Source organism: Elephantulus edwardii, unplaced genomic scaffold, assembly GCF_000299155.1.
Source record: "Elephantulus edwardii isolate Elephantulus edwardi_28Jun2011 unplaced genomic scaffold, EleEdw1.0 scaffold00201, whole genome shotgun sequence".
In the NCBI taxonomy this organism is placed as follows: Eukaryota; Metazoa; Chordata; class Mammalia; order Macroscelidea; family Macroscelididae; genus Elephantulus; species Elephantulus edwardii.
The window spans coordinates 4814749-4822397 of record NW_006399951.1 but is presented as its reverse complement, the minus strand read 5'-3'; positions in this window follow the sequence as shown (position 1 = coordinate 4822397).

The window sequence follows — 7649 nt, the reverse complement described above, 5'->3', positions numbered from 1 at the left end:
GGACACAGAAGAGGGGAAGGGCATCGCAGGTGAGGGGCCAGGGGTTCGAGCAGGGCCTGGGTGGGTTCAGAGTTATCTCACCTCACACACAGTAACACTGTTTGCCACCATTTGACAGGCTGGCCCCTCAGCTGGCAAAGACAGAGCTGGACAGCTGGCTTTGACCTTGGTGGACCTTGGTGGTTGTCAGTGTGTTTCTTCCTAACCAGGTGGATCTGGACATCTCCCCGCTTAGTGCACCTCATATTGGTTACTATATACTGAAAACGTGTGCAGAGAGTAGGGAGGCCTCCCCGTTTAGAGAAGTCCAGAGGTGGATTTCCTCACCAGGACACGGGTTCTTAGACTCTGACAAGGCATGGACATCTCACGAAGAGCTTTTACAAAACATTGCTCAGATAAAGCATAGGCCAGCGACCGTGGAGTATTACTCAGCCGTGAAGGGAAGGGAGGTCTTGTTGCACGTCACACAGGACGAACCTAGAAAATGTGCCGAGTGAAGTCAGTAAGTCACCAGGACAAATGCTCCACGTTCTCACTAACATACACTAAGAAAACACATTGTTGTTGTTAAGTGCCATCGAGTCATAGGCGACTCATAGCGACACTATGAACCAAAGAGCTGGACACTTGTATAACTTTTGTTTCTCCAGGTTCATAGGGTTTCCAGAGGCAAGCTATTTCAGAAGTGGATGCCACTCCTGCTTCCAAGCTTGTTTTAGATAAAAAGAATATTCTCAGAGCCACCAGGGGTGGAAGGGAAGGGAGGTGGGGGGAAATGAGTTTATGGTGATGGTGGTAGAATAAGTTGAAAGAGCATAGCAAAAAGGCTGGACACTTTTCTCCTTGGTGAGTGAAAGAAAAACTCTTTCATTGTTCTGCAATCCTTCCCTCCAAGTCCACTGAACTGTGCAGCCTTCATTCTGGACTCTTGTCATGACAATAATACCCAACCATGGGCAGGGAGAAAAGTGCAACAATGAATGACTGGAAACCCTAAGTCTCTGTAAACTTTCATTAAAATTAAATTTTTTTTTAAAAAAGAGCCACAGAAGAGCGGTTCACAGCAAAAAAAAAAAAAAAAAAGGGCTGGACATAAAAAAGAAAATGAATGTCAATTATTAATGCAGAAAATATGGAATTGGTGGTTTTGCTATAGAAAAAAATTTTTTTAGAGAAAAGCACCAAAGTCAAAATAAACCACCGATCAATGTCTAGTCTCCTCCCCAGAGCCATGAGCGGACCTCGGCTCTGAGCGGCTCTCGGCTGGTTTCTGAGGCTGAATGACAGCACAGGAGCAGACTGCGCCCAGCTTCCCGGGGGCAGCCCCCCACCAAGCGCCCTTAGGAGTCACCTCAGGCCAATGGAATCAGCACCGTCAAGAATCCCCCAGGTGGTTCTGGCCAGGGCTGAGAACTGACCAGGCTGAGCCAGAGCAACAAAGGCAGTGACGATTTCATTTCTAAAAATCATTTTCTCTCTTGTTTCCGAGAGGTATTTCCCCCCCTCCTCCTGGATACGTGAGCATACGATCATCAGCCCTTTGCTGGACTCGGCGGCTAGAATCAAGGGCGGCCCAGCCTTATCCTCGCTGGTTTGGTACAGACGAGTGGCAGGGTCCCCTGTCAGCTCACACCCCACCTGAACCCATCTCTCTGCTGTAAGGGCTCCCCCAGGAAACTCTCATATACTCACCCCTTGAACGGTGGATGGTCCATAATCGGGCGTCTGACGGGTCTCCACCTGGCTCCAGGGTCCTTAACTCTCTCATCTGAGCCTTGGTTTCTCCCGCTCTGAGATTGCAGGAGAGAGACGACAGACAGCGCTGGGATGGAAGCAGTGGCCAGCTGGGCCCAGGTCAGAGAGGGACTGAGGCTGCTGCAAGTCGGGGGGTAGAAACACGCCGGGGAGCAGAAACATCGGGCCTGCTGCACAGTGTCCCGCTTCCTGCCTGCCAGAGCCTGGTCACTGCAGACGGTCCTCATGCCCATGTCCCCCAGCACAGGTAAGCCTGCCTTTCCTGCCACTTCAACTGTCCTTCCTCGTGGCGTCTCTTCCTGTTTTGTTACGGTGTGTCTGTGTTCAGGCATGTGCTTGTCCTTCACCCCAATCATACTGTAACCTTAAGCAAGTGGGGTGTGCCCCAAACTCTCCTCACTGTTCTTCAAATGAGCGAGCAGCTAGTGAGAAAGGGCCACCCTCACAGGAAGAGGCCCCACTGCGTGTAAAGTGGAGGGTGGGCATCTCAAGTCAGCTCACTGATGGGTTACCAGGGCCGAGAACAACAGCAGAGGTGTTATGGTGACAACTAAGAGGTATTCATCCAAAACTACTCACTCATCCCCAAAACTGATGGGATGTGAACTGGTATCCCCGCTTCAAACAGCAGCAAACTGAGGTTAATGGTTTGCTTTTGGTCACAGGCCCACCAAGTGGTGAAGAAATTCTGCCTAGCTCGTAACTCAGAGGTGGCGTACACACCAATTCAACTGTGAGAGGCTTGATTTTAGACCAAAGGCTGCACTTTCCTCGAAGTGGCTGTGCTGAGGCTCTGGGGCCGGGCTCAGCACTGTCTCTCTCTCCTTCCTGGTGCTGCGCTTTGCAAACTTCTGGTCATTTGCCAGCACCCACTCTCTCCAGTCTCGCAGGTGTTTTCAAAGCAAGTCCATGAACAACTTTCAGAAATCAGTTTGCAAAGAAGTACTGAAATCCCGGGGGCAGTTTGGGCTTTCCAAACCAAATGACTGGAGCTGACCACCAGAGGGCCACAGCCCAAACGACGTCATTTGAAGACATACAGGGCCCTCTGATTTGGTTTAGATTCTCCTAAGTATACAAGCCAGGTGATCCGTTAGGCTGACCAGCAAGAAAAGACACCCCCGTATCAAGTGGGGCAGTGAGCCTCTGGCTGGCTATCTGGAAAGGAAGCATTTGGGGTAACTAAGAAAAAAGCTTTTCCATGTAACATCCCCAGAGAGAGTACTGTTTTCCAACAGGAAGTTTCCCAGGCTCAGGGGTCCCTCCCCTATCATCAGCGTTACACTTCTCTGTCAGTGTGCTTCCTGGGACAACATTTCTTATGTAGTCTGGTAAATGTTGTGGTCACTGCCAGGGAACAGCTCAGTGTCCTCCAAGTGGAGATGGCCAGTTGTCCTTTGATTTCTTTCCAGGCCACCTGTGTGGCATTTTAAAAAGTTTTACTGAAGGCTTGGAAAATGTCACCACTCCACTGAAAAGTTTCCAGGACTGACCATCCAGAAGAGGCCACTCTTTACCCCAGGGGCCCTCTCTCCAGCTGCTCCACGTCACCCCCCACACCCACCCCGCCCCAGTCCCTGACAGTCCAGTCGCTCACAGTTCTAGGAAGCACCTAGGGACCCACGGAACCCTATAGGCTAGGAGCACCTGTATGGGGCCCAGAGGTCTGAACAAGCCAGGATCCCAGGCAAAGGGAATGAGCCAAAAAGCCTCCATAGTCTCTTGGAGAGAGCAATCCCTGGCAGCTGGAGCTTCAGGGCAAGGTCCCAGGGAGAAGAGACAAGAACACACTCACCCTCCTGCCCCAACCACCTGGCTTTCAGCTATGATCTTGAGCCTGAAAGGATCTCTCGTGGAGAGAAACACTGGGGCACTAACCCAGAGAGCAGATGTCTGTCCTTTGGTCAGGCCCAAGCCTCTCACACCGATTGACTGAACCACAGTCTGTCTGCTTCCCCTTTCCCAAGGCCAACCACAAACCAGTTCTCACCATTTAAAAGGTTTTCTAGAGTAACAGCTCTGACTGCTCAAACGTGAGGGGTCTGCCAGTCGATGCTCTTTGTTCTTCATTCTACCTCTGGCCCCACTCTGATCTTCCCCAGGCCCGTGAGCACATACTCACTCCTAGTCAGGGACTGAATTCCTAGAGAACTGCAGGCCTTTGGAAAAGGGACAGGAGTCCTGTGCTTCCAGAGACATCAGGGGGCTTCAGGTGGCCCTTCCAAGAGCTCCTGGCAGATGTGGACAAGGAGCCTAGCAGGGGAAGGAACTTCTGCTGCCGTCTGGGGAGCCCCCGGGCTGTGTCTCGGTCTGAGGAAAAGAGGCCCAAACAGGCTTCCTCTCTACCGAAGACCTGATCAAAGGGTTCACCAGGAGAACACTGCAGAAACCGAGAGGCTGCAGAGAGGGGTGGTGGTGCAGAGCAAATAAAGATGTTGGTGGATAGAAAGGTACATGCAGAGCATATACAACGACTGTCCCCCTCAACTTCCACCTGCTCCCCACAAACAGCACACAGAACAAAGCCAGAAAGGCAGATGAAAGAGAAATGAGATAACTGAACTTCATCCCCCGCACCCTGCCCCACTTCATAAAATGAACAATGCTTGAAGGGCCTGATGGGAAAAATATCCCAGAGGACAGCGGCCCTGGTGAGGCACCATCAACCCGACTATGGGAGCAACACGCCTTTTCATTTCTTTACTGCTGTTACCACGGGTGCTGATTGAGGCTCGAAGTAAAACTGAAGTCGGTGACAAAGTCCATCTCTTCTGTCACGATGCTACCGGGCCAGTGGTGAGAGACAGGTTAGAGGGTCAGTGAAAGCAAAGAAGGGCCTCAACCAGATGGACCGGCACAGTGACAGCCCCGGTGAACGTGAGCAAAGCTGGGATCAGAGCGTGATCCACCAAGACCAACCTATTTGTTCTTGTGGCAAGTCACTTAATACTCTTCACCACAACTCAAAGGTATCGATTGTTCTTTCTTCCTCATAGTCTGATTTTCAGATGCATAGGCGTCCATGGCTTGGATCTAGTGCACCTTAGTCTTCAAACTGATATCCTTGCTCTTTAGCACCTTAAAGAGGTCCTTGACAGATTTGCTCAATGTAAATAAGTTGGGTGTTTTGTTGATTTTGGGTTTTTTTTTTTGGGGGGGTAATTTCTTGACTGTTACTTCATAAGGTCTACAATTATCCACTCATTCTGGCTCTTTGACATTGAATTCCAGTTAACTGTCCTCTCTGGATGCCTTCATCTCCCTCTCATATCAGCTGCCTATAGAACTGCAGAAAGTGCAACAAATCGGGGTCATTTAACGGAGCTGGAGTTTGTAGAAGCCAGGCCCAAAGGCACCTGGGCAGCCTCAAGTTCAGCGTAAATCTACTGCTGTGGAGAGGTTTTGGACTCAATCAACCCTGCAGGACTGAGAAGAGAGTGTTTCAAGGCTGTAAACGTCACACGAATATGACTGTGGTGGCCTTTCTCCTGTGGAACGGATAACAGGCTCGAACTACTAACCTTCTGGTTAACAAGGAAGTGGAACTGCATCACCGGGTTGCTGGCAGCCAGGGTAGTCCAATACAATGGGGATAAAGTTATACCAAAAATATATTCACTGGTGGCCTGAAATGCAAATGTCACTGGGTAGCCTGCATTTCACACGTGAAATCTGGCCTGGATGAAGAAGCCTTACCCAGACGCCACCTGACAGCCCAGGCAGGGCAGCTCTGCTAGGGCTGCCAAGGGACTTCAGTGTGTGTCCTAACTGCCTGACACTCCCTCTGGGATCACTGGATCCCCCTTCCTGCTTAGATAATATCAAGTACTGTGTAAGGCAAACGTCTTCACTTGCCCTATTCCTAGCAGATGTTCAAAGACCTCAAGGCCACAGGAAAGAGATGGAGAATGCCAATGCCATGCTGGTTTTCTGCCAGGACAAGCCTACTCTCTTAGAAAACAGAACCAATTCCTGCCTGTACCATCAGCCGTAAACCATCTTTCCAGCCACATCCCTGTTTCCTGCTATTGGGTGAGGTTCCCTCCTGGGGAGCTCGGTCTGCTCAGCCTGATCCCAGGAGGCAATCTTCTCTCCCTCCTTTTCCTCGGAACCACAGTGAATGAGCTGAAAGAGGTCTGAGTGCAGGTGTGTGAAGACAGTGCAGGGAATGTGGCAGGTGGGTTGGCACGGGAAAACCAAGCAAAAACTCTGCTCACTCAAAGCAGTGCTTTGAACTTTTGGCCATGACCAGATAGATTTCCATCTGGAAGGTCAGGGGCAAACATCTTATGTGCTTAATGTCTCCTTTTCTAAGAAAATGTCCCCTTTCCCTTCAAAAAGTGCTAAGTAAATGTGAGCCCAGCCCTTCCACATGCCCTTAATTGGAACCAGACTCCCTCAGACACATTTAGGAAGCCCCTTTGACTCCTATAGATGAGAATATAAAAAGTCTCTAAGACTGGCTTTTTTGGAGATGGATGCAGAATCGTGGCTTTTCGGTAACATTTCTCCCTCAGAGGGGGTTGGTGGGTTTGAACTGCTGGAGACACGAAGCCTTCTGGCTAGTGACCGATATTGTTAACGATTTCATTTAACTTGACTCCACAATCAACATCTTTGGTAATGCAGTCAAGAAATCAAGACATGTTGCATTGAGAAAATCTGTCAGGGACCTCTCTGAAAGATCCTTGGAGAAGGGCTTGAGAGTCAGTTTCAAGATTAAGGCGTACCTCATTCAAACCACGGTCTTCTCAATTATTTCTTAGGCATCTGAAAGTTGGACAATGACTAAAGATGACAGAAGAAGAATCAATGCCTTTGGGTTGTGACGTTGGGAGAAGAGCGTGGAATGATATTCCGTGGACTGCCAAAGAACAAGTCGGGCATGGAGAAGGTGTGACCGGGCGGGCGCTCCTGAGAGGAAAGAACGGTCAAACTTTGTCTCATGTATTTGGGGTATCCCGTTAGGTGGGGGCAGTGCTTGGAAAGATGGAGGGTCAGAGGAAGACCCTTAACAAGATGGACTGACGCAGTGAACAGTGGGCACAAGTACATCAGAGATGGTGCAGATGGCACGACAGGGCAGGGTTCAGAGCCACTGTTGACAGGCTTGCCACGAGTCTCAGTCAACTCGACAGCACGTAACAACAGGATCTCGGCAGAGCTTAACGTGGAGTCTTTACGACGTGCAGGAACTGCTGCATGCCTGGATTATGAGCTTGACACACCTGGCTGTCATCTTAAAAAGAAGTCAAACAATCCGCAAGGCTCTTCCCTGAGCCTTCAACCCCCCCCACGCAGTGATGCCGTCCCCGCCAGGAAGAGCACAGCGTGAGGAGTCGTCTCCATTCGCAGGGAGCTTTGGTGGTGTGCTCTGTGGCCAGGCTGCACCACCGGCGGTTCCATGGGACAAAGACACGCAGTCTTCTCCCACAAGGATTTAAAGCCTCAGACGGAGGGTCGCCATGTGTTGGAATGAATGGCCATGAGAACGGAATGAAGCTTCTCTGAGATCACCAAGGTCGTTTTCATGAACACAGGAACCAGCCCACGCCTACCCGGCACCTCGTGGTGGAATAAACCCTTCTCTTCTGCATCACAGACTCAAACGTCCGGACACCGAGTCAATTCTGACTCCTAATGACCTCCAGAAGGTTTCCAGGCCAAGAAACCATCATGGGGGGAGACTCTCCGTCTTCTTCCCTCGCAGAAGCTGGTGGATTTGAACCACTGCAGAGGAAGGGTCTTTGGGTTAGCATGCAAGTCACAACACGCTGCACTAACACAGAGCCTTCCCGACGCGTGAAACTCACAACACGCTGCACTAACACACAGCCTTCCTGACGCGTGAAACTCACAACACGCTGCACTAACACACAGCCTTCCTGACG